Source organism: Dendropsophus ebraccatus, chromosome 7 (genome assembly GCF_027789765.1).
Source record: "Dendropsophus ebraccatus isolate aDenEbr1 chromosome 7, aDenEbr1.pat, whole genome shotgun sequence".
Lineage (NCBI taxonomy): Eukaryota > Metazoa > Chordata > Amphibia > Anura > Hylidae > Dendropsophus > Dendropsophus ebraccatus.
Window position 1 is genome coordinate 118,798,130 of NC_091460.1, and position 22,514 is coordinate 118,820,643.

General features: G+C 45.6%; 2 protein-coding genes across 8 annotated transcripts in view; both read left to right on the top strand.

Annotated features, from left to right (window-relative positions):
- Nucleotides 1-22,514, top strand: part of LOC138797738 (albumin-like) — a 467,413-nt gene that overhangs the window by 59,038 nt on the left and 385,861 nt on the right. The window lies entirely within an intron of this gene.
- HERC3 (HECT and RLD domain containing E3 ubiquitin protein ligase 3) overlaps nt 12,435-22,514 on the top strand; it is a 44,090-nt gene continuing 34,010 nt past the window's right edge. For 4 of the 5 annotated variants that reach the window (XM_069978314.1, XM_069978316.1, XM_069978317.1 and 1 more), the window contains exons 1-2: nt 12,435-12,460; nt 15,203-15,265. The gene's annotated coding sequence lies outside the window, so the exon portion shown is untranslated. Of the gene's footprint in view, nt 12,461-15,202; nt 15,266-21,105; nt 21,170-22,514 lie in introns of those variants that run through there. The other variant, XM_069978315.1, reaches the window with a different exon arrangement.

The following is a 22,514-nucleotide window of genomic DNA, read 5'->3' on the forward strand; positions in this document are numbered from 1 at the left end:
CTGACCAATACCGCCATAATGTGACTGGATACCACCACCATACCAGATCTGACCAATGCCACCATACTGTGGACTGGATAACACCACCATACCAGACCTGAACAATACCGCCATAATGTGACTGGATAACACCACCATACCAGACCTGAACAATACCGCCATAATGTGACTAGATACCACCGCCATACCAGATCTGACTAATGCCGCCACACTGTGACTGGATAACACCCCCATACCAGACCTGAATAATACTGGCATACTGTGACTGGATAACACCACCATACCAGACGTGACCAATAACACCATACCACACACACCCCTTGAAAAGACACTAGATTTACTGACAAATCTGAATGGGAGGTGGGAGACTAAAAAAATAAAAACAAAAAAAAAAGTAGTATCTTTCCCCCTGCTTCCTGGTGCTGCACCCCTGAAAGGTGCTGCCCTAGGCACCGGACCACGGGTGACTAGTGGAAAATACGGCCCTTGTTATAATAAAATGTGGCTTCTGTGGCCCCCGCCAAGTACAGGCACCTAAGTCTCCCTTTAGAATGTGCACCGCCACTCATTCATCATCGATGGAAACAGCCAAGTACAGCGTTTGGCACTAAAACGTCCAACTGATTGTAGGCGTTTAGCTGTTTTAGTGCGGTTCATCATGTTGACTCATCACTTCTTTTCTGTCCGTGCTCCACCGGTGTCCTCCTATGGGTCTCCAGTGTCCCCCACTGATCGTAGCTGCTTCCACATTTCAGTAGTGACAGCCCGCCCAGTCAATTACTAACTGAGATGGGACAGCATCACAGCCAGTGATTGGCTGAGCAGGCTTTTACTCCCGAGCCGAGTTTGTCTTAGAAATAGAGGCGGCTGCAATCAGCGAGCGACTTTGGAGACCCGTCGATCAACCCCAGGACAACACGTACAGGTGAGCATAGATTTTTTTTGTTTTCTATGTGTGTTAAAATGTGTGTCCGGTTCATTACGAACTTTGCAAAAAGTTTGGTTGTGTAATGAAAGAAACCTTTTGCAAGGTTCGTAACAAATCTTGGTTCGTCAAGTTCAGTTCACTCATCTTTAGTAGCAACGTGTTTGTATGTACCATTGCTCCATTCTATCAGAAGATGCAGGTCACTGTTCTCGAGATTGCGGGAGGCCCCAGCAGCTAAACAGACCTCCCAGGATCAGATAAGTGTCCCCTATACTGTGGATAACTTTGTAAGATGGAAAAAATCTGTTTGAAGCAGACAATGGACACCTGCACATTACACCTACATGAACTTTTAGGACATCCCTTTCTAAATCTATAATCCGTAATATGGAGTCTCCCTTTGCAGTTATAATAGCTTCCAATCTTCTGAGAAGATTTTGTAGAAGACTTTGGAGTATGGGTGCGTGCACACTATGGAATCCGCGCGCATGACCTGCGTCGGATTCCAGCGCTCGTACCCGCACGCGGCGGCGTGCATCTCCGCCTCTGCCATAGACACTATTGCATACACGGGTGGAATTGACATAGTGTCTATGGCACAGGAGGAGATGTGCACCGGCGCGTGCACGCGCCCTGTGTCTGGGAATTTTTGCTGGATGAGTAGGCCTGGCTTAAAATTTCCATTCTGGGTTATCTCAAAATTGTTTAATAGGGTCGAGGTCGGTGCTTTGTATAGGCCAAACAAATTCTTCCCCACCACATATTTGGAAGCATACAACTGACTAAAATATGTTGGTACACTGAAGCATTAGGATTTCCCTTCAATAGAACCAAGGGGACATGGCCAACACCTGAAAAATCTAATTTTTGGGTCTGTTCCTGCCTGCCTCACTGTCTCAATGTGATGTCTTGCAGGGAGCGGTGGAGCTCAGCGGAAGCGCGCGGGACATCACATAGAGACAGTGACGCAGACAGGATTCCTAGAAGAGCCCATGGTGCGGGTTCTCCTTGGAATTTCCGCCTGCACAGTATACAGTACCAGTTTTCTGCCATGCAGAAACTGCAATTTATTGCATATTTCTATGCCATTCTTAACCTTAAATAAAAAGAAAATTGGCTGTGCCCTCTACTGCCATGCAAACTTGCAGAAATTCACACCCAAGAATAGTACATTAACAAGACCAAAAAAATAAAAGACTAAACAAAGGGGAGGAGACAAGGAAGTCCCAAACTGACAGGGAGGTGTCTAGTTTGTCAATGAAGAAGGCTGTGAGGTATTGTGATGACTAAATCTCTTTGATTCTCCTATAAAGATCTAGTCCAGAGGGAGGGTCTGGCTGTTTCAAAGTCATAGGGATGAGGGATTTAAGTATGGACAATAAAGTAAGATGTTTCTATAAGTCTTCAGGAGGAACATTGAGTAGGTAGGTCACAGGGTCTAAGGGGATGGTCAGATGAAACAGAGATTCGAGCAGGGAGTGGACATTAGACCAGAAGGTGATAATCAGAGGACAAATCCAGAAAATGTTACAAAAAAGGTACCTACAGAGGAGGGAAATGTCCAGCCATAGGGGGTATAGAAGCGTTTAGGGAATTCAAAATTGCAGGAGTATGGTGCCAATGAGAAATAAGCTTATATTGAGTCTCTTTATACATACAGAGGGAAGGGCGGGATACTTTGAGGGACCTATAAGTGGATTCCGCCAATTGGGTGATATCTCTGTTGTGTGGGGGATACGATAGGGGATAACAAGCCCAGATAAGAATACCCCTTTAAGTTTTATCTGTGGTCTAGGTTTCCTGGAATAGTAAGTTAGGTTAGGCATTGTTCCCCAAAAAACTTGGCAGGAGACCATTCCAAGTCATTGGAAAGGCTGAACAAGACCAGAATAGGCTGAACAATCCAGTCAAGGTGTTACGTCTATGTATTTCGGAGGGGGGGTGTATAATAGGAGTCCCAATGAGTTGACAACACCTAGTCATGTCACTCCTATGGCTTGTCTTTAAACATATACCACCAAAATAAGCAAGGCCCATGTGTATATTAGACCAGCTAAATTAACACAATGCCATTCCTTAATATGCCAAGTCCTCAAGAATGTCCTTTATTCACAATCCCTAATTGTCTGGCATGTCAAGTTCAGCAAGCCACAGCCTGCTAGGAATCTGACAGCCTATGGGAGGGATAAGCCAAAAAACGAGTTCACTGTTAACACACAACATACATTGTAATCCTATGTACCCTAAAACATCATACTGTGTTGTCACATTAGCTTGATCAGGTCCAGAGTGATGCCTGTTGGATCAATAAGTGAGTAAGGTTACATTGTGTGATATAGGGTATTACCAAAAAATGTTTTTTCCACACTTGCATTTTATTGTAATAAAGTCCAAAGTTTGAGAATTTTCAGGCTATATAGCATAGTAAGGAGACTACATCACCCATTGCTGACACTATTGTTAGCCCCACCTGTTTTAAACTTGCTAAGTGGATGGACTTTGCAATTTCTTGCTGTCACAATTCATGGTTATGTATACAGGTGACATGGTCCATTCTAGAGTATTTAATACCTTCTTCTATGTCACTCCATGCATCATTTATGTGCTGTACAGGTGGCTGGATCATCCAATAAACATGCGGTGATCTATGCACGCTCCATCAATGTGAGTGTGCATGTGTACACTCGCAAGCTTATTAGGGTACGTGCACACTACGGAATGGCGACGGAAAACCAGTCTCGCATTCCGCAGCTAGTACCCGCTCACAGACTGTAGCGGGCACGCGCGTCTCCGCTCGAGTCATAGACTCCATTTTATGCATGGGCAGATTCCGTCGTCCGTCCAAAGAATTAACATAGAGTCTAGGACACGGGCAAAGACGCGCACTTGCCACAGTCCGCGATCAGGTGCGAGCTGCGAAATGCACAACAGGTTTTCTGTCGCCATTCCATAGTGTGCATGTAACCTTACACGGAATGAATCTTCTGCACATGAGCCACATTACAGGCTGGAAATGTAGTATTTAGTATCATCCTCAAGTTACCAACTCACCCCATTTACCGATTTAAACAATTTTAAAAACAGTTGCACATGTTCACACGAGAGGCTGCAGTGTGTTCAGAAAGTCATCAGTAGAGGCAGGACATCATCAGGTCAAAATGGTTGCTTAAAGCGTACCTGACACTAGGCTGAGAAGAATTGCTGTTATAAAGTAAGGCCCTGGCGCCGAGATAGAAGCCCAGGGGGCATCCCCCTGATGCAAAAGACCCACTATATATGTCCCACTGCTTGCCTGCAAAGCCCCTGTGCACACTGCTATCCATCTCTAGAATGACATCCACTAACCGTTCCTTCCACCTTTGATAAAAATAATGGATGTGTCTCTTAAAGGGGTTATCCAGCAAAAATCTTTTTCTTTCAAATCAACTGTTTCAGAAAGTTATATAGATTTGTAATTTACTGCTATTTAAAAATCTCAAGTCTTCCAGTACTTATCAGCTGCTGTATGTCCTGGTGGAAGTGGTGTATTCCTCCTAGTCTGACACAGTGCTCTCTGCTGCCACCTCTGTCCATGTAAAAAACTGCCCAGAGCAGCAGCAAATCCCCATGGAAAACCTCTTCTGCTTTGGACAGTTCCTGTCTTGGACAGAGATGTCAGCAGAGAGCACTGTGTCAGACTGAAAAGAAAACAACAATTCCTGCAGGACATACAGCAGCTAATAAGTACTAAAATACTTGAGATTTTTAAATAAAAGTAAATAAAAAATCTATATAACTTTCTGAAACCAGTTAATTTGAAATAAAAAGATTTTCGCTGGATAACCCCTTTAAGGTACAAAAGCCAAGAAGGCCTTATATTGCTTGATGCCTATGTGGTATGAAGTGACAAAGCACAGACAGCTCCAGGGCTGGGATGATAGGTATGTTACAGTACATACCCTAGAGAGGTACAGTGGCCCAGGGGAGAGGCGCAAGTGCTGGCATTCACTAATATCGGGGGATCCAGAGTGCTTGCCCTAGACCCCTGTGTGAGCGTGCAACACTTTTCACACTTATGTTGTTCATTTAACCTCTTAAATGCCGTGCTCAATAGCTTTTAAAGGGGTAGTGCACCCAAAAATTTTTTCTTTCAAATCAACTGCTGCCATGAAGTGCCAGAGATTTGTAATTTACTTCTATTAAAAAATCTCAAGCCTTCCAGTACTTATCAGCTGCTGTATACCCAGCAGGAAGTGGTATTATTTCCAGTCTGAAGAGCAGGAGAGGTTTTCTATGGGGATTTGCTCCTTCTCTGGACAGTTCCTGACATGGACAGAGGAGGCAACAGAGAGCACTGTGTCAGACAGGAAAGAAAACACCACTTCCTGCTGGACACACAGCAGCTGATAAGTACTGGAAAGCTTGAGATTTTTTAATAGAAGTAAATTACAAATCTCTGGCACTTCATGGCAGCAGTTGATTTGAAAGAAAAAATTTTTTGGTGCACTACCCCTTTAAGAGGCGACAAACAGCTGCAGCCTTTCTAAAGCCTCTGTGCCTGCTATGGTAGAAGAGAACCAATTAAAATGATTAATGCAATAGCATTGCATGGTATAGTATAACCAATCTCTTGCTTGTAAAAGGCTCCTAGGGACTTAAAGGGGTACTCTGGAGAAAAAAAAATCTTAATACATTGCTTTAATAAAGTTATATTGCTTTGTAATATAACTTTATTAAAATAAATGAACAGTTTTTTTTCCTTGCATATTCACTTCTGTTGAATGGCAGCAGTAAGGGGTGACAAGGCCCCTCTGCTGACATCAACCTGCCATCTAAGCCTTGCCAGTTCCCAGCTGGACGTCCTGATCAGCCAATCAGTAGCTGCGGTGGGGCAGCGCACTAATTGGCTGAGCGTGCAGGCACCGGGAACCCCTGAAGCAAGCCAGAGCGTGGAGCAGGTGATGTATGCTCCAGCCGGCGGGGGGTAACTTATATACTCTCAGTGGGATGTCAATCCCACTGCAAGTATGTATTATAGGAAAGAACTGGATCTGCAGCGGATTTGGTACGTGTGAAGGCACCCTTAAAATAGTAAATTAAACTAAAAGCTACATATATTTGGTATCACTGCAATCGTGATGTGTTAGTAGAGAAGGAAATTAGTTAAAAAATCTCTTCAGCTTTATTTCTCCATAATTAAAACAAAAAATTCAGGACAATGTGCAGACAATACATGAGCAAACGCCAAAGAGATGTTGGTGACAGACTGTTTCACGCCCTCATGGCGCTTCTACGGACTGTAATCGTGATGACTTAAAGAATCAATATAATATGGTAGTTTTATTGTAAAGTGCACTGCAAACGTTTTTTACTTTGCAGTACACTTTAGAGCGACTCTGTACCCACAATCTGACCCCCCAGACCGCTTGAAGCTTCGGATAGCTGCTTTTAATCCAAGATCTGTCCTGGGTTCCGTTCGGCAGGTGATGCAGTTATTGTCTTAAAAAACAACTTTTAAATTTGAAGCCCATGCCAAACGGGAGTATCTGTGCCCTAACTTTGCACCACCCCTCTGTCCCTCCTCCTCCCCATCCTCCTCATCATTAGGAATGCCACTGGAACATTTTCTCCTGTCTGAACATTGCACAGGTCCTTAATACAGATGAGCGAACCTGGAGCATGCTCGAGTCCATCTGAACCCGAACTTTCGGCATTTGATTAGCGGTGGCTGCTGAAGTTGGATAAAGCCCTAAGGCTATGTGGAAAACATGGATATAGTCATTGGCTGTATCCATGTTTTCCAGACAACCTTAGGGCTTTATCCAAGTTCAGCAGCCCCCGCTAATCAAATGCTGAAAGTTCGGGTTCGGATGGACTCGAACCCAAACCCGATTCGCTCATCTCTAATCCTTAACGATCCAGCCCATGTGCCAGGCTGAAACAGCTGATGAATAGGAGACAATCTGACTGGAGCATTCCTAATGATGAGGAGAGTGGGGAGGAGGGACAGAGAGGCTGTGCTAGCCTAATGAATACACAGTCTAGGCCATGGCAGTTTGACACAGGGCTGCCAGTTTAAAAGTTGTTTTTATGACAATAACTGCATCACCTGCCGAACGGACCCCAGGACAGATCTTGGATTAAAAGCAGCTATCCGAAGGTACAAGTGTTTTTTTTTTTGTTTTTGTTTTTTTTGGGGGGGGGGGGGGGGGGGTGTTAGATTGTGGGTACAGAGTCACTTTAAGGTAAAGTGAAATCCTCATGTGGCTCTGTGGATGAAAAAAAGTGTTATGGCTCTTAGAAAGCTAGGAGGTAAAAATGAAAGCAAAAATAAAAATTGGTTGTGTGTTCAGGGGTATAACACATCTAAAACACTGACAGCATAAACTTTAAGTTGTCATATTTTACCTAATCATATTAACCAGAAATGTGAATAAACGTAGAAATAAATCACTAATGTGTACGATGAAACACCATTTGGGAACAAGTGACGGAAAGCATATTTTTTTTTTCCTGTACAACACTGCCCTCTGCTGATCATACAGAGGTAGCTCCTTTTTATTTATTTATTTTTTTTATTTTTATCTTTCCATACATTTTATTTTCTTACAGACATTGCAGCAGCATCGTAGAGCGGTTTTGACATCAAATAAATTTTTCACATGAACCACTAGTAAAAACAATCACAAAACCTCAGCAATGCATAGTAAAATTCAGTGACTCCCAGGTGATAGCTCTTATTGTAGACATTCTCTTTTCTTCTAAATCCAGATCACAGGGAAAACCTCTCCTGATGATAACTGAGTTATATGAGACATCTTTGAGCCTTCACTTTTGAAGCTGTCCCCAGCCTCTACAGCAATTCGGACCTCTAAACTGATTTCAGACCCAGGACCACCCCTCTCCCGATGCCAATAATAAGGGGAGCATTCACATGTTCCATGATTACCATCCGTGCACGGATGATTTGCTACGAACTGGAATGTGGAGCATCATGATTCATGAAAGGGGTTTTCCAATAAAAACTTAATTTTTCCCCCATACACAGGATAAGGGACAAGTAAGAGATCATGGGGTTCGACCTCTGTGCCCCCCTTGGCGATCTCCAGATTGGCCCCCAGTTCCATTGTTTTGAATACAGCATGTGAGTCGCGACTCCATTAAAGGGAAACTCAAGGTAGGGCTATGTTCACACAACGCAAGTTCCGTACTAATTACGGCCGTTGTTGCAACCAGGGCAGGCCTTTGGGGTGTGCGACCTGTGTGTTTGCACAGGGCGCATTACTCCCGGCCAGCTGGGGGGCGCTTTGGCAAACATTTAGAGATAGAGATTTCTTATACTGCGTTTACACGGAACGATTATCGTGCAGATTTGCATGATAACGATCGAATTTGAAAGATAATCGTACGCGTAAACGCAGCGAACGATCAAGCGACGAGTGAGAAATCGTTCATTTTGATCTTACATGTTCTAAAATTGTTGTTCGGCGTTCGCAAAAAATTCGCAGATCTTTCCATTTGAACAGTTGTTCACCGATTTTTCCTATGTGCGAGATAGGCTTAAGCGATCGCAAAACGAATTTTCCGTGCGATATATCGTTCTGTCTAAACGCTGATCGTTATAAAAAAAAAAATTGTTACTTCGAAATCGTTAATCGTACGATCGGGCGAATTATCGTTCCATGTAAACGCAGTCAGGTGTGCTGTCTGCCTGCTGCAGCGCCCCCCTGACTGAATGCCTCCGGCAGACAGACAGCACATCTAACTTAGAAATCTCTATCTCTAAGTGTGCCATTCCTCTGCGGGTGCGCCCCTGGCCGCCCTCCTCCGGCAGGGGATAGTTCCCTTGCCTTCTCCTATACGGCCCGGCAACGTAGCATGAGGTGACCCCACACCTGCACTGCACATCGTTGTCCCCTGCACTCTGGTACGAATGGGGTGTGGCGGGTTGTGGGGGTTAGATTGGCTGAGGGGCAGGGGGCTGAGGGGCAGGGGGCTGAACAGGGCCGTCTTAACAAAACTATGGGCCCCTGGACACAGCTGTAAACTGGGCCCCCTGACCCCAAATCAAGTCCCCGCACCCACCCCCACCCCCCCTGACCCTTTAACCTTGTGCTGTGCAGCCCCATGTGGGGGGAAAATAATATACTTACCTTAAACATTCCTCCCCAGCTAAGTCTTCTTCCGTCAGGAGCTCCGGTACCCAGCAGCTGCGGTGGCCCCTGAATCCTCAGCGGCACGTCCAGGAAGTGACGTCAGTCGCCGAAAGGGATGTCAGGGAAGCAGGAATTTAGGAATTTAAAAGTCAGTGGTCCATAAATGTTAATGGGGAGAGGGGGGTACAGCGTGGCTCATCAGCTTCCCTGAACACGGCATGTCTGCAGAGTAGCAGTAAAAGCCGCGGCCCATAAGTGTGTGTTTGGGAAATCTTTCCCTTCCTGCAGGGTAGGCCCCCCATGAGTCATAGGCCCCCAGGCAGCCGCCTACCCTGCCCAATGGGAAAGATGGGGCTGAGAGGCTGAGGGGGGGTGCACTGCTGTAAAACTACAACCCCCAGCATGCCAAGGGTTCAGATAGTTGTTCATATTGCTGGGGGGGGGGGGCGCTTTCTGGGCTGAGAGGCTGAGCGGCACTGCTGTGGAACTACAACCCCCGGCATGCCAAGGGTTCAGGTAGTAGGCTGGGCTGAGGGGGGTGTTACAGTGCTGTGAAAGTACAACCCCCAGCATGCCTGACAGCATGCTGAAGAGCACTGCTGTGAAACTACAACCCCCAGCATGCCTAGACAGCTGCCCTTTTTAAAACTACAACCCCTAGCATGCCTAGACAGCTGCCCTTTTTAAAACTACAACCCCCAGCATGCTGTTGTTGTTCAGAGGGGGTGGGGGGGGGGTGGCTGTTTTTTTGTATGGCTGGGGGGGGGGGGGGGTAGGGTTGGGTGGTAGGTGGTGGATGTCCTCTTGAGGGGTGGGAGGCTGTAGGATTTAGTGTGTGGGGGGCACCGAAAGAAATGTTGCACAGGACACCATCTACCCTTAGGCCGGCCCTGGTTGCAACAGCCGTGATTAGTACGGAACTTACGTTGTGCTGAGGGGTAAGGGAATCCCAGCAGCCCGCACGGCTCTGGGAGTTGGGTCGTGACATCACCATTTTATCCAGGAAGTGACATCACCATTTTATCCAGGAAGTGACATCACCATGTTATCCAGGAAGTGACATCACCATGTTATCCAGGAAGTGACATCACCATTTTATCCAGGAAGTGACATCACCATGTTATCCAGGAAGTGACATCACCATGTTATCCAGGAAGTGACATCACCATTTTATCCAGGAAGTGACATCACCATGTTATCCAGGAAGTGACATCACCATGTTATCCAGTAAGTGAAGCCTTGATGAAGTAGTAAGTGCAGGGAAAAAGCATTTTATAAGCATTTCCTGTAATAAGTGTATATTGGGGATTTGTATAACTTTTAGGGGACAATACAATACTTTAATAAAATTTTCGCCGGACTTCTCCTTTAAGTGATTAATGGCCATAGGGTGTATCCATGTTTTTTTTAGATCTGAGAGTCAAATTTGAGAGCATTTGGGTCTGGATACCTGAACAGTTTAGCCTCGGCATCAACACTACTTAGATTAATACTTAAAAGCTGAGCTGTGATTGGTTCCTATGGGCAATAAAGGATTTTTTCCTATAAGCCTTCCTGTACTGCCTGATTTTGTTTGTTCTTCCTATACGATGGCTCAATAAATCTCCCCCATGCTTTTTAAAGTGAATGTACTATCAGGTACATCGCTTTAAGATTTTTACATTAATAGACTGGCGCTGACATGGGGATTCAGGTGCAATGGTCCTTTCTCTGAACCACGGCCCGCTTCCCGCTCACAGTGCCTGTCTATTCCCGGCCACTGGCACGGCCTGAAGACCTGGAGTCGGGCACACTGGAGAGGGAAGGGGAGATCGGCACACTGTGCAACAGTGCTTCAAACAGCCTTACTGGACACAAACTTACACTACAAACTGCACGGGGATCGAGGATGAAGGTAAGAGACATACGGCACCTTCATCCTCAGTGGTCCTTGTGCAATAGGAAGCTATCAGCAGTTAGAGTAATCTAACCTGCTGACAGTTCCCCTTTAAAGTGATTCTGTATTACCGTACACCACCCCCAAACTCCCCGGTACAGTTTGTTAGGTCTTTTCAATCTATGCCTGGTACGGGGGGGAGGGCGGGGATGTCTAGCTGTTTCCTGGGGCCAATATTCCGTCAGTGTCAAAGGGGTGGGGTGATGCCTCTCTCCCTCCCTAGGTTGGACGTTCATCTTCAGCAGGCCTAGGGTACGGATTCCCTAGGTCCCGCCTCTTTACCAACGCACTGACCAAATAAGTTTTTTTTTTACATAAATACTGGCCCAGGAAAAGGCATGGGAAAACCTAACTTATAGTAATAAAATTCCATAAAGCTGCAATGCATTGGGTTTATTTATTAAAACTATGTAAAAGCAAAACTTTGTTTCTATAGCAACCAGAGCTCAGCTTTCCAGCTTTTCCTTTACCAGAGCAGAGGAAATATAAGCTAAGCTGTGATTGGTTGCTATGAAAGCTAAACTGTGATTGGTTACCATGAAAGCTAAGCTGTGATTGGTTGCTATAAAAGCTAAGCTGATTGGTTGCTATGAAAGCTAAACTGAGATTGGTTGCTATGAAAATTAAGCTGTGATTGGTTGCTATGAAAGTTAAGCTGTGATTAGTTGCTTTGAAAGATAAGCTGTGATTGGTTGCTATGAAAGCTAAACTGATTGGTTGCTAAGAAAGCTGAACTTTGGTTGCTATGAAAGCTAAGCTGTGATTGGTTACTATGAAAGCTAAGCTGTGATTGGTTGTATTGAAAACTTAGCTGTGATTAGTTGCTATAAAAAGCTAAGCTGTGATTGGTTGCTATGAAACCTAAGCTGTGATTGGTTGCTATGAAAACTAAACTTGGATTAGTTGCTAAGCTGTGATTGGCTGCTATAAATCCTAATCTGTGATTGGTTGCTGCGAAAGCTACGCTATAATTGGTTGTTATGAAGTCTAAGCTGTGATTGGTTGCAATGAAGGATAAGCTGTGCTTGGTTGCTATAGAACAATCAAGTTTTCATAAATCTGAAAATAAAGTAAGATCCCCCTGTACACAGCCAGCGCGGACCCGCTGTGACCATAGTCCTACAGGGACTCTAGAGATGGCGGTTCCGCCTCCAGGACAATGACGTCACGACCACTAATGAAGTAGCGGCGGCCGGAGACTCCCACACGACCGGAGATGACAGGACCCGCCCCCTCCCCCGCCCGCCCACTGACGATCTGCCTATGGGCTATCCTATTGGCTGCTGGTTGCTGTCAAGCGCCCCCGCCCCCGTACTGCGAGGCGTGTACGCGTAACTACTATTGGCTGAGCTCGCTGTCAGTCAGAGAGCAGAGTGGGCGGTGCTTGTGTGGGAGTCGCTTGGTAAACTTCCCTGTTATTATGTGACAGAGAGGCTGGGAGGTCCGTGTGCCCGGGGACAGGTAAGCCCTGTGCACACTGTATACACTGTGCGGTGCGTTATGCTGCTGCTGCCGCCTGTGGCATGGGATATAGCCGTGCTTCTATAATGCCTGGCACTGACAGTAATGGCTGATGCTCTGGGGGTGAGCTGTGTGGTAGTGCCCGTCATGTCTCTGGGCATCTGGTGTTGCTGAGGGGGGTCAGTGCTAGGGGTGCTGGGGTGGGTGCTGGGTGTGCTGGTGTGGGTACTGGGGTGGGTACTGGGGGTGATAGGGTGGGTGCTGGGGTCAGTGCTAGGGGTGCTGGGGTGGGTACTGGGTGTGCTGGGGTGGGTGCTGGGTGTGCTGGGGTGGGTACTGGGGGTGATAGGGTGGGTGCTGGGGGTGCTGGTGTGGGTACTGGCTGTGCTGGACTGGGTGCTGGGAGTGATAGGGTGGGTGCTGGGTGTGCTGGTGTGGGTGCTGGGGGTGATAGGGTGGGTGCTGGGGGTGATAGGGTGGGTGCTGGGGGTGCTGGGTCACTGTCAGGGCACTGGTGGCCACTCACCCCGGCTCCTCCTAGTGAATAGGATGTGGCAGCTGCTGGCAGCAGGGATTTATGTGCAGTAAGCTGTGATCAGGACTGGGAGTGCCATAAAGCTGCTGCCTGGATGATAGTACGTGGTCACACATCTCAGTCCCTGGATGGGACATCCCCAGCTCTTCTGGTCATTAGGTGTGTTCCCTGGTGTCCTAGAGGTTAGGACGTCTCTGTGGTCATTCAGGACACCCTAAGAAATCCTCTTCTGATCCCCAACTTCTACTGTCAGGGGCGCTCGTATAACCCTAACCTAGGGGGGCAGGCATCTTCACCATGCCTCCTCTATACTGTGACTAGCTCTACAACTGCTGAGCTAGTGCTTCATGGCCACTCAATATTACTGCTGGTCTAGAGGTTAATAGTAATACCATCCCTGGTGGTCTAGAGGGTAATAGTAATATCATCCCTGTTGGTCTAGAGGTTAATAGTAATATCATCCCTGTTGGTCTAGAGGTTAATAGTCATACCATCCCTGCTGGTCTAGAGGTTAATAGTAATATCATCCCCGCTGGTCTAGAGGTTAATAGTAATATCATCCCTGCTGGTCTAGAGGTTAATAGTAATATCATCCCTCCTGGTCTAGAGGGTAATAGTAATATCATCCCTGCTGGTCTAAAGGTTAATAGTAATATCATCCCTGCTGGTCTAGAGGTTAATAGTAATACCATCCCTGCTGGTCAAAGGATGAGAACTTTATAACAGAGTAATGGGGTAACCTAGGTGGTCTACAGCAATGGAAGGGTTTAAAGTATTGATGACCTTCCATTGGTCATAGCTGGTGCTGAGTGGACTTGTCAAACTGTTCAGGTTCAGCAACGTTCTCCATACATGAGCTCTTGGCATTTGATTCCATGCGGCTGCAGAAGTTGGATGGCACCATAGGGAGTCCTGGAAAATATGGCCTATGGCTATATTCATGTTCTTCTGGTAGACTTGATGAGAGGGGCAGCACATTAATGGTAGGGTGACACTAGAGATGGCCGCCTGCTTGTGGTATATGTTGGAAAGCTGACCCACCACTATCCCAATATATATACCCCAGCATATAACTGTGGGATCCTCAGAACGCATGGCTAGTACAAAGTATAGGTGAGGAGTCCGGCACCCCAAGACCTGTAATTCTTGTAAACCATAGATTTTGTTCATCCATTATAGACCAACCAGGTGTGAACAAACCCCTAGGATACGTCCACACTTACATGATCCAGATCTAAGCTTACCATGCTACATATTGGCAGCAGATATTTACTAACCATATACGTCAATGGGTTTGAGGCAGTTCTATAATATTGCACGTTTGCTGCAGGCCCATTGAGGCCAGTTGGCAGAGAATTATGAATGTATCTGATGCTGTTAAATAAATATCAAGAAATAGTTGAGCGCGGCACCAAATCCGCAGCGTATCCGTACGTGTTGAGGTACCCAGTAATTACCCTCGGCACATTTGTTGGTATATAGGGGGGCATTTATTAAGTACAAGTGAACCAGTCTCCAGCCCACATGCCCGTGCTGGACTGACTGAGAGGTGCGGGAGGAGGCCACGCCCCCTACCTGCCCATCAGGTAATCAGGGTGTATGGTTGCAAAAAGTCTCCGATTTTTTTTGCGTGTACACCAGGCGGAAATCCCCCTACTATAATTTTTTTTATTCTGGGACTTAAAGGGGTACTCCAGCGAAATTGTTTTATTCTTTCAAATCAACTGGTGTCAGAAAGTACCAGAGATTTGTAATTTACTTCTTCATTCTTCCAATACTTTTCAGCTACTGATGCCTTGCAGGAAGTGGTGTATTCTTTCCAGTCTGACACAGTGCTCTCTGCTGCCACCTCTGTCCGCGGCAGGAACTGTCCAGAGCAGGAGAGGTTTTCTATGGGGATTTGCTCCTGCTTTGGACAGTTCCTGACACGGACAGAGGTGGCAGCAGAGAGCACTGTGTCAGACTGGGAAGAATAGAGCGCTTCTTGCAGGACATACAGCAGCAGTTAAGTAATGGAAGACTGGAGATTTTTTCTTTTTAAATAGAAATAAACTACAAATCTCTGGCACTTTTTTGAAAGATTTTTTTTTTTTTTTTGCTGGAGACCCCCTTTAAAAACACGGCCACCCACACTGGTAAGTCCTACAGATAAACCCCAAGCGGAAGACTACTAAGAGAACCATCTTTCTTCTCCCTTTCATTTACAGATCTCTAGGCGGCAGGGAAGACGTCTTCAAGCTTTCCTGGCTCAGTGCTGTACAGACTTTCAGGTAACATTACAGGACACAGGAGAGCTCGCCCGGGAGGGGTGTGGCTGACATCAAGCTTGTTGACTGTTTCCATTAGCGGCAGGCTGTTAGAAGTATGTACAGAGTTACCAAGGATCTGTCAGCCGTCCTGATATGTCTATTATAGTACATGCTTGTATTCCCTGTAAAATAACTATGCCGGAAATGTATGAAAAAACCTTTCTTGTAGTTACTAGGACTTAGACAGTAGGGGGGACATTTATCAAACATGGTGTAAAGTGAGCCTGGCTCAGTTGCCCCTAGCAACCAATCAGATTCCACCTTTCATTTTCCAACGTGTCTGTGAGGAATGAAAGGTGGAATCTGATTGGTTGCTAGGGGCAACTGAGCCAGTTTCACTTTACACCATGTTTGATAAATCTGCCATATGTGTACGCCATCATGTTGTATGCTTCTAGCTGTAATACGATACAGACCACATTCATGTTATGTTTTCCCCCAATGTTTAGTGTGTACATCGGATAAGCACCCAGTGTACGTACTAAACATGACTACAGGGGGCAGGTGTCAGTAGACTGCAAATATTACAGTATGAAGTAGAGTAATATACTAGGGATGAGCGAATGTACAGAACTAGAGAAGCCGGCTGTCTTCAGTAACAGATTATAATAGGTCCTTTTTGGGCGGTAGCCCGGGGCCCTGAGCTCCTGGGGGGCCCATGGCCACTAAAAAAAAATTATACTTTTAGTGGTGTGTTGTCTCCTGGCTACAGTTCTGCCATGATTTGCAAACAATCGCTGCTTTTTAACTGCAATTTTGCACAAATTAGGGCATCATGACATTATCTATCCTGTACTATATACACCAGGGGTGTCAAACTCAAATACATAGTGGGCCAAAATTAAAAAATTGGACAAAGTAGCGGGCCAACCATGATTTTTAATGAAGATTGCATGCAGCGGTTCTGGCACTGTCAGAACAGCGTGCGGCATTCCTGGCACTGCCTATCCTAAAGTAAATTTCATGACATGAAATTTATATCTTATTATATCCCTCAAGCAGTAGGTAATCCCATAATTGTGCCCCATGTAGTAGCCACCCCAAATAGTGCCCCACATACTAGCCAGGCCTACTATTTGAGACCTACATAGTAGCCAGCCCTCCTAAGTACTCAATATAGTAGCCAGCCCTCCCAATAGTGTCTTATATAGTAGCCAGTCCTCCCAATAGTGTCTTATATAGTAGCCAGTCCTCCCAATAGTGTCTTATATAGTAGCCAGCCCTCCCAATAGTGTCTTATATTGTAGCTAGTCCTCCCAATAGTGTCTTATATAGTAGCTAGTCCTCCCAATAGTGTCTTATATAGTAGGTAGCCCTCAAAATAGCCTCTTATAAAGTAGCCATCCCTTCCCAATAGTGTCTTATATAGTAGCCAACCCTCCCCAATATTCTCTTTTGTAGAAGCCAGCCCTCCCTAATAGTGTCTTATATAGAAGCCAGTCCCTAAAATAGTCTCTTATATAGTAGCCAGCCCTCTCCAATTGTTTTATAAAGTAGCCAGCCCTCCCCAATAGTGTCTTTTATATAGTAGCCAGCCCTCACCAATATTCTCTTTTGTAGAAGCCAGCCCTCCCCAATTTTGTCTTATATAGAAGCCTGTACCTAAAATAGTCTCTTATATAGTAGCCAGCCCACCCCAATAGTTTTTTTTATAGTAGTCAGCCCTCTTTAGTAGCCAGCCCTCCCTAACAGTCTCTTATGTAGAAGCCAGTCCTCAAGAATAGTCTCCAAAATAGAAGCCAGCCCCTACTGTAATTGTTCATGACTGCCCCCTTAGCTTGGACTCATTTTTACTGCGGCTCCAGAGGCTGCAGGAGGCGCCCGTCAGAGGATGCGCACGTTGACTTCACCACATTGCCAGCGTTGGAGCACTACTGAGATACTTCTAGGCCACAGGCTAAAAACTGCCTGCTGTCTATGAGATTATAATATGGGTGGTCCAAGCTCTATGGACCACCCATGTTATAATCTGCTGCAACGTCATGTGGGCCAAATTTAACACAGCAATGGAAAAGCATGGCGGGCCAAAAATAATGGCACCACGGCCCAGATTTGGCCCGTGGGCCAGAGTTTGACATGACTGATATACACCATGCTCGTGCTGCCATAGTTACAGGGTGGTGCGGGCGGGGGCAAGGTTTGGTGAACAGCCCGGGGCCTATGGTAAAGTTAATCTGCCCCTGGCTGTCTTTGAACTCTGCGCCCCTTTGCTGTAGGTGCCTTGAAAGCTGGACCCAGTCCTAGGAAACTGGGAGAAGCTTCCCAGGACTGGATCCAGATTTTCCAGGCACCCGGGGAGGAGCGGCACAGAGTTCAGAGTCAAAGACAAGCCGACCACCGAGCCTAGTGAAGCACTTGGCTTTGCTAGTACTGTAAATTTGCTCATCCTTTTAATATACTATACTGTTCCAATCCTCGAGATGTTTAAAGAGGTTATCCAGTGAGTAATGCACACTACTATTCACTAGCACTACACTAGCCATGTTAAAACGGCCACAATTGTTGTGTCGTTTTCATTCTTTTTAGCCTAGCAGTATTCCCGAGGTATTTCCATTGACCCCTGGTAATTGCCTACTTACCGCAGCTTACCTCTCCTGTGTACCTCCACTGACCTGTATAGAAAGCAGTCCCTCTCACACAGCTCCAGATCTCACCCCTAGTAACCACCTACTTTCCGCAGCCTGCTTCTCCTGTGTACCTCCACTGACCTGTATAGAAAGCAGTCCCTCACACACAGCTCCAGATCTCACCCCTAGTAACCACCTACTTTCCGCAGCTTGCTTCTCCTGTGTACCTCCACTGACCTGTATAGGAAGCAGCCCCTCACACACAGCTCCAGATCTCGCCTCTAGTAACCGCAGCTTACCTCTCCTGTGTACCTCCACTGACGCTTAGTTACTGCAGCTTACCTCTCCTGTGTACCTCCACTGACCTGTATAGAAAGCAGTCCCTCACACACAGCTCCAGATCTAACCCCTAGTAACCGCAGCTTACTTCTCCTGTGTACCTCCACTGACCTGTATAGAAAGCAGCCCCTCACACACAGCTCCAGATCTCACCCCTAGTAACCGCAGCTTACTTCTCCTGTGTACCTTCACTGACCTTTATAGAAAGCAGTCCCTCACACACAGCTCCAGATCCCAGCCCTAGTAACCGCCTACTTACCTCTCCTATGTACCTCCACTGACCTGTATAGAAAGCAGTCCCTCACACACAGCTCCAGATCTCACCCCTAGTAACCGCAGCTTACTTCTCCTGTGTACCTTCACTGACCTTTATAGAAAGCAGTCCCTCACACACAGCTCCAGATCCCAGCCCTAGTAACCGCCTACTTACCTCTCCTGTGTACCTTCACTGACCTGTATAGAAAGCAGTCCCTCACACACAGCTCCAGATCTCACCCCTAGTAACCGCAGCTTACCTCTCCTATGTACCTCCACTGACCTGTATAGAAAGCAGTCCCTCACACACAGCTCCAGATCTCACCCCTAGTAACCGCAGCTTACCTCTCCTGTGTACCTCCACTGACCTGTATAGAAAGCAGTCCCTCACACACAGCTCCAGATCTCATTAATATATAGGATCTCTTTTCCCTGAATTGTCTTAACTGTCAACAAAAGTTTATTCCTCATATTTCATATTTGTGCTTCCCTTACTTCCTTCTCTCAGCCCGTATAAATAATGAGGGTAAAAGACCTCTACACACACACACACACACACCGCTACACAGGACACTGTGCTGTCCTGCTCAGTGAGCCGGACCATGAACCATCCATAATATGGCTGAACACCGTAAGGCGAAGTGGCACCAAGTATACATGATAGCAGCACAAAAACTTTTTCATACGGTGACTTTATTTCAATAAACTGGAAACCCCCTTTAAGATATTCAGCATTGCAAAACGTTCATATTGGAGGAAAAGGGGGTAAGCAACAGCAAAACGTCTCTGGCGCCTCCTTATCTCTCTGGCGATAAAAATCCATTGCGGCGGACCATGTTAGGCACCCCGATAGCAGTCCCTGTTCATGTAATGCAGGAGAGACCAATATCTAGAGATCTATGACTGTATGAAAGCAGGTCAGGAAATAAACAAGCTCTGGGTTGTGTAATTCAAAAGGGAAAATGAAAATGCAGCCTTTCTAGATTACAGGCTGGGGAATAGCTTGGGGAGTTTTATCCTCTCCCCTGACGTGCCGTCCCTGTTCTGGGGATTTCCAGGGATGTGAAGGTGCAGATCTGTGAAGCATTGTGAAGAGTGCTGCTCCGGGGAATTCCTAGCTGCAGCCTGCGCTACAACCTAAGGTGTGGCATACGTCCAGGTAGCCATATATGACTAGACAGATGAAATGTGCCCTCTAGTCTGTAATAATAATCTAATAAAGCTCAGAGACATCGGCCACGACAGGGCTGTGGAGTCGGAAAAAAATCTGTTCATATGAATTTTATAAATGTAAGGCTGGGTTCACACTATGTTTTTGTAATCCGTTTTTTTTGTGTGCAAAAAACAGATACAGATACATGTGTGTGCATCCGTTTTGATTAGTTTTCCATTGGATTTCATTATAAAAAAAGGATCAAAACGGATCAGTTTTTAACGTACACAAAAACGTAGTCTACCTCATTTTTGCGTCCATTAAAAAAACGGATCCGTTTCTTTTAGAATGGAATTCAATGGAAAAACTGATCAAAACGGATGCACACACGTTCACACAGCGTTTTTTTCTATCTGTTTTTCATCCGTTTTTTGCACAAAAAAAAAACCGCATTGCAAAAACGTAGTGTGAACCCAGCCTTACTCATCAATAAAGTTTGTTTTAGCAATCACTCGCATACATTTAGTAGAGGGTGAAGCGTTTCCTCCATGTATCAGTAATAAAGCACTGGCCCTGTTAGATGTGTGTGTGTGTGTATGGGTGCTATGATGTCTTTGACAAAACCCAGGACTCGGATGGCCAACACACCTAAAAATGCTATCACATTTATCAATATGTCTTATTGTGAGAGTCTGTTGTTTTCCATAGCAACCAATCAAAGCTCATCTTTCATTTCACCAGAATGCATTGAGATATGAAAGCTGAGCTGTGATTGGATGCTATGGGCAACAATATTCTTACTTAAAGGGAAAGTCTGGGCAAAATAATTTTAAGATATGTTATTGCCCAACAAAAGTTATGAAATTTTCTAATAGACACTTATTATGGGAGATGCACCTATAGTGCATTTTCCCTGCACTTGGTGACATCACGTCACATCAACTGCCGACTCCTGCTGCTCCAGTCTGTCCCACCGCTGCAGCAGGTGTTGGCAGTTTATGTGACGTGACATCACCAACTTTACAGACACCTGAACACGCCATGCTGTAGGAAGCGCATTGAAAATGCACTATAGATATGTTTCCCATAATAGGTGTCTATTAGTAATTTTTATAATTTTTGTTGGGCAATAACATATATATATATAAAAATTATTTTGCCCGGACTTCCCCTTTAAAGGAATTTTGTCACAAAGAAAACTAGATTGATAGCGATGCTTTATATTAAATAAAACACATTTGCAATTTACAAGCATTTCTTAAAAATATCTTGTTACTTATATTTACTAATCCCCCATGTGTTGCTTTGTTTGATGTGGCCCTTGGTTATGGCCCAACAGACGTCCACTATCTTCTTGGGTCACTTATGCTGAGTTTAGTCACCGTCACATGATCTGTCCTATTAGTACTGGCAGTTGGTTTTCACTTCACATGCAAACAAGGGGGATTATGGGAAAGTGTCTGCACTGTTGCATGGTAACACCAGGGTCACAGTTAAGAGAGGAAACCAGGAAGTGAATAGATCCATAGGGAAGAAAAATGGTACAGGGATGTAAGTTACTTTCCTAACAACGGCATATTTGTTCTCCCGTACATATATGTATGTGGTACACATCTGATTTTACCTTCTTAGCTTTGAGACATAAACCCTTTAAGACTGGTGTTCTGGTACTTGAAGTGTTTTGTAAAGTCTACAGAAATTAGTGTACAGTTGATCTTGACAAAAACTGGAAAACCCCTTTAGTTTTCTCCTTTTAAGGGTGCGTTCACACGTAACGGATCCGCTGCGGATCCCTCCCCTGTACACTCTATGGGCAGACAAACTCGCAGCATCCCGCTGTGAGTATGTCAGCAGCCCACCCCGTTAACCCCCCCTCCGCTGGAGCGTATACATCACCTTCTCCATGCTCCGGCTTGCTTCGGGTTTTCCCGGCACGTCCCGCTCGGCCAATCAGTTGACTGCTTCCCCACAGCGCACTGATTGGCTGAGCGGGACGTGAAGACGTCAAGAGCCCCGAAGAAAGACAGTGCAGGGAGCAAGTCATGTATACGCTCCGGCGCCTGGGGGTTAACAGAATGGGCTGCTGACATACAGTGGGATGTGCATGCCGCTCCGAGTTTGTCTGCCCATAGAGTGTACAGGGCAGGGATCCGCAGCAGATCCGTTACATGTGAACGCACACTCAGAAGGCACTTTTTGTGTCACAGAATACATGCAGCAGGAAATCTGTATAATTTTTTATCTTATAGTCACAAGAAGTTTGCATATCAGATAGGTAGGAACTCATTGTAGCTACCCAACAAACATCAATATTTTTTCGTAGACAGCCCAGTTTAGCTCAGTTATTCTTACAATCGCTGTGTGTGTACAAATAAAGTGCAAGGTGTAAAAAAAAGTATAATTATCAAGCATCAGCTATCTTACCCGTGATAGCTGGTGCTTTGGTGACCTTCAGGTGACAACACCTGCTCTCTGTCTTCTTCAAATTTAAAGGGCTTGTAAGAAAAAATACATAAATGTACCTACGTGTATAAATGCTCACCATAGCCCAAAAGGGATAATTCTTTTTAAATTATTATCTGGCCTAGTTCTGTATACCGCTTTTGCTTTGTGCGGCTGAGATTACTGATGTGACTACAGTTCGCTTGAGTCCTCTCCCTCCTCACAGACATCACATATAGCTGCATGCATGCTCCTCTACTACAAGGTGTATGGTATTTTTACATTTACACACTGGTTTGGCAAGCATTCCTGCTACTGTAAAATTCCTCTGCTCTGCCTCTAGTCACTGGACACTGCTGCCCAGGATGTAAAACAGGATTCTTCCTTAGACTTCATTAGACTTGGCTACTTCCGTTAAAGAGGTTAATAAGCCACTTAAAAATGCATGTTTTTT